The sequence below is a fragment of the Phodopus roborovskii genome, unplaced genomic scaffold (assembly GCF_943737965.1).
Source record: "Phodopus roborovskii unplaced genomic scaffold, PHOROB, whole genome shotgun sequence".
Classification (NCBI taxonomy): domain Eukaryota; kingdom Metazoa; phylum Chordata; class Mammalia; order Rodentia; family Cricetidae; genus Phodopus; species Phodopus roborovskii.
Genome location: NW_026126418.1, coordinates 54,075,670 through 54,080,475, shown reverse-complemented (window position 1 = coordinate 54,080,475; position 4,806 = coordinate 54,075,670). Strand labels below are relative to the sequence as shown.

Genomic DNA, 4,806 nt, shown 5'->3' with positions numbered 1-4,806 from the left:
TAGTACCTAAGACTATGAATATAAGGAAAGAATCGGATCACATGTTAAACCTTCAGCACACACACACACACACACACACACACACACACACACACACACACAAGCTCCATAAACAGTCTACCTTCACTGTGGAATATAAACTCCAATATATTCTATTTTATCACTCTTAGTTTTATTTGTAAATGCTGTTGAGACCTGTGGAGTCTTTTTCTCAGTTTTTCCAATGTGTCATATCATCTCTGGTCTGAGAAAGTGCTCAAGGTCAATCAAAGTCTGTGTTCTGGAGAGGAGTGACATCACAGTCACCCTGATGATTTCATATTCATCAGTGGTAACTTCACTTGGAATTTTCCAGCAAATAACACAAAGATAAAATAGAAAGAAAGAAGAAAAAGAAAAACCAACTACAAACAAACCCCAGATACTATCACAGACCCGTCAAGGACAGCCTGACAGGATTGCCTGCCTCAACAGGAACTTTCAGATGACTCCCTGCCTGTCTAGGTTTGAAATGTGTCAATTTTGTTTGAACTGAGCAGAATTCACAGCAAAGAATTTAAAGAAATCGCAAGCCCTAGCCTGAAGCCCAGACTGTGGAATTTCTAAGAGCTTGGACATTGCTGCAGCCACACTTCTCCTGGCTAAGGTAGCTGAGAAGTGTGATAGTTGCAAACAGTTACCTCCTGATACCATTCAACTAAGAATTAAAATAGAGCAGACCATGCAAGACTCTTTTTCTAAAAGTTCACTGTGATTTGAGAACAAAGGGTACTTGGGACCTTTTCTAACTGAGTCACTTTGCAGTATAGCTATCTGGCTGGCCTCTGGAGAGGAGGCAGTACATGACAGCTGACTGGTGGCTGCTGCTATTTTCTTTTTGTCACTCTTGGGTTTTGTTTCCCTATTCTTTGAGACCTAGTCACTGTAATATTTGTGGGACAAAGTGTGCTATTTCAATGCATGTGCATGATGTGCCTAGATCAGCATTCTAGCTAAAATTTTTCGAGTATTTCAGAATGTATTTATAAATAAATTTGTCTTTAAATAAACTGCTGAACTATAAAAAAATAAAATTATGTTGCTATATTTACGAAAAGGATAGTGTACCTGGAAATATACTACATTCACTGAGATTTTAAAATGCCTGTTATGTATTTAATATTTTTTATACTTTTAAAATTTAAATTTGACACAAGATTGTTTTACATTTCAATCCCAGTTCCCACACCCTCCCATCCTCCTCTGTTCCCCCACCAATCCCCAACTCATCCCCTTTCTGCTCCCCAGGGAGCAGACTTCCATGGGCAGTCTTCAAAGTCTGTCATATCATTCGGAGCAGGGCCTAGGCCCTCTGCCACGTGTCTAGGCTGAGGGAGTGTCCCTCTATGTGAAATGGGCTCCCAAAGTCCATTCTTATGCTAGGGATAAATACTGACCCATTACCGGAGGCCCCATAGACTGCCCAGTCCTCCTAAGTAACATCCACATTCAGGGAGTATGAGTTGGTCCTATACTGGTTTCCCAGCTGTCAAATTGGAGTTCATGAACTCCTCTTGTTCAGGACAGGAGTTTCTGTGGGTTTCTCCAGCCTGGTCTTGACCCCTTTGCTCATCACTGCTCCCTCTCTGCAACTGGATTCCAGGAGTTCAGCTTAGTGTTTAGCTGTGGGTGTCTGCTTCTGCTTTCATCAGTTACTAGATAAAGGCTCTAGGATGGCATATAAGATAGTCATCAGTCTCATTATCAGGGAAGGCATTTAAAACAGCCTCTCCACAGTGTGCTTAGGTTGTTAGTTGGTGTCATCCTTGTAGATCTCTGAACATTTCCCTAGTGCCAGATTTCTCTTAAAATCTATAATGGCTCCCTCTATTATGGTATCTCTTTTCTTGCTCTCTTCTATTCTTTCCCTGACTCAATCTTCCTGCTCCATCATGCCCACCACTCGCCTCCCCTTCCTCCTAACTTCTCCCCTCCACCCATGCTCCCAATTTGCTTGGAGATCTTGCTCCTTTCCCCTTCTCCAGGGGACCATTTATGTCTCTCTTAGGGTCCTCCTTGTTTACTAGCTTTTCCGGCGGTGTAGATTATTGGCTGGTAATCCTTTGCTATATGTCTAAAAACCACATATGAGTGAGCACATACTGTGTTTGTCTTTTTGTGACTGAGTCACCTCACTCAGGATGGTTTCTTCTATAGTTCCATCCATTTGCCTGTGGATTTCAAGGTTCCATTGTTTTTTTTTCCACTGAATAGTATAAATGTACCACATTTTCTTTATTTGCCATTTTGTCTTGTTGACTGTGTTCTTTGCCTTACAGAAGCTTTTCAATTTCAGGAGGTCCCATTTATTAATAGTTGATCTCAGTGTCTGTGCTACTGGTGTTGTTCAGGAAGCAGTCTCCTGTACCAATTCTTTCAAGGGTACTTCCCACCTTCTCTTCTAAGAGGTTCAGTGTGGCTGGATTTATGTTGAGGTCTTTGATCCATCTGGGCTCAAGTTTTGTGCATGGTGATAGATATGGATCTATCTGCAGTCTTCTACAAGTCAACATCCAGTTATGCCAGCACCATTTGTTAAATATGCTTTCTTTTATCCATTGTATTACTTTAGCTTCTTTGTAAAAAAAAAAAAAAGCAGGTGTTTATGGTGTGTGGATTAATATTAAGGTTTTCAATTCCATTCCATTGGTCTTCCTACCTGTTTTTGCACCAATACCAAGCTGTTTTCAGGACTATAGCTCTATAATAGAGCTTGGAGTCAGGGATGGTATTGCCACCGGTAGTTCCTTTATTGTACAGGGTTGTTTTAAATATCCTGGGTCTTTTGTTTTTTCATATAAAATTGAGTATTGTTCTTTCAAGGTCTGTGAAGAATTGTACTGGGATTTTAATGGGGATTGCATTGAATCTGTAGATTACTTTTGGCAAGATTGCCATTTTTACTGTGTTGATCATATGTAGCCAAGAGCATGGGAGATGTTTCCAATTTATGGCATCTTCTTTAATTTCTTTCTTTAAAGACACAAAGTTCTTATTATATAGGTCTTTCACTTGTTTGGTAAGTGTTACCCCAAGATACTTTATGTTGTTTGTGGCTATTGTAAAGGGTGATGTACCTCTGATTTCTTTCTCAGCCCCTTTGTTGTCTGTATATATTAGGGCTACTGATTTTTTTTTTAATTAATCTTGTGTCCTATCACTTTGCTGAAGGTGTTTATCAGCTGTAGGAGTTCCCTGGTAGAGCTTTTCAGGTCACTTATCATCTGCAAATAGTGAAAGTTTGACCTTTTCCTTCCTATTTTGTATCCCCTTAATCTCCTTTTGTTTTCTTTTTGCTTTAGCTTGAACTTTAAGTACAATATTGAAGAGTTATGGAGAGAGTGGACAGCCTTGCCATGTTCCTGATTTTAGAGGAATCACATTCCAAAGGAGGCCGAGAGGAATCAATTTGAAATCCCATTGAGACTTCCTACTAATGTCCTCATAGTGGCACAGGTGCATAACCCCAGCAGTCTGTGGCCAGCTTATATGGTGAATCACTGTCTGTAGAAAAACTAAGGTCCATGCTTAGTCAATGTCCTCCTCCACTCTCATTTCTCAACCAAAAACATGGTTCTACAGAGAGGATTTTGTCCTTTTCTGTTCCAACTTCACTTCAGATTAGAAAACAACTACTGGGTTTTTGCTTTGTTTTTTTTTTTTTTGTAAAAGAGAGTTGAAATTACCTAAGCTTAAATGTGCAATCAAAGCAAAATGTATACAAATCTAGTTACAGTTTAAAAGGGGATCAGTTTTAATTCCAATTTTAACTGTGTAATAACAGCACTGCATCTACCACCATAATAGAGAAGAAGTCAACACCTACTTCACTAATTTAGAAAGACAGATGCCTAGCAGTATGATCAGGAAAACACATGTTCACCCTGCACTAACATTTATGTTTATCGATGTAGTGTGCTGCTTCCATGTTTAAAGCATAGGAGATAAAACTTCTTACAAGTCTATTACAGAGACTTTTGAGTTTTTACCATGTATTGCATAGTGTCAACCATCAAAGGCAATAGTGTTATGTCCAGCCATTTCACAGAGGACACTGAAAAGCCCTCTGTCTTCATATCATGACACCTTTAATCTATCCCATAAGCATAGCCAGCATAGCCACCATAATTTCACAGTAAGAGAAGAAAACAACTATTGTGTTGTTGTGCGATGCCTGAGCCAGTTTCTCGGGACAGTCATTGACAAAATAAGAGGCTGCTCTCAAGGAACACAGAGAATCGTCCTCCTGAAATTCAATGAGGTGTGTACAGAAGGCCAGTGGTGGCCATGACATTGATGATTCCCTAATGACACTAGCCATGGCTCATTCCCACAGGTACAGTCACTCTCTGTGCAACAGGGTCATAGTCCACCAGCACAGCCCCTCTGCCTTGCAAAGTTCAGCTTTTTCTTCTTAGGTACAAAATGATTAAACTCTTAACAAATAACAGGAGACAATATTTTTATAAATTAATATGTGATAAACACATGTTAAACAAAACTATTTAAAAATTCAATTATGGATAACATAAATGGGGAGCTTTAGGAAACTGAATTCATCTCTCAAGTGTTCTCTTTAACAACCTTTTAATGGGTAACAAAGCAAAACTTAACAGATAGAAAGAAAAAATGAAATAACCCCCTGTATATTATTGGATAACCATGACTTAAAATCAGAATTCAACAACAATGAAAATTCCAGAAAGACCATAAACTCATGGAAACTGAACAATACTCAACTGAATCACCACTGGGTCAAGAAAGAAA

The 4,806-nt window shown here is 39.2% G+C and overlaps 1 non-coding gene across 1 annotated transcript; it reads right to left on the bottom strand.

Moving 5' to 3' along the window:
* Positions 1-4,062: 4,062 nt before the first annotated feature.
* On the bottom strand, positions 4,063-4,187 carry LOC127222920 (small nucleolar RNA SNORA29). Its single transcript, XR_007834600.1, has one exon. It is a non-coding gene; the product is annotated as a small nucleolar RNA SNORA29 (small nucleolar RNA).
* Positions 4,188-4,806: the final 619 nt, after the last annotated feature.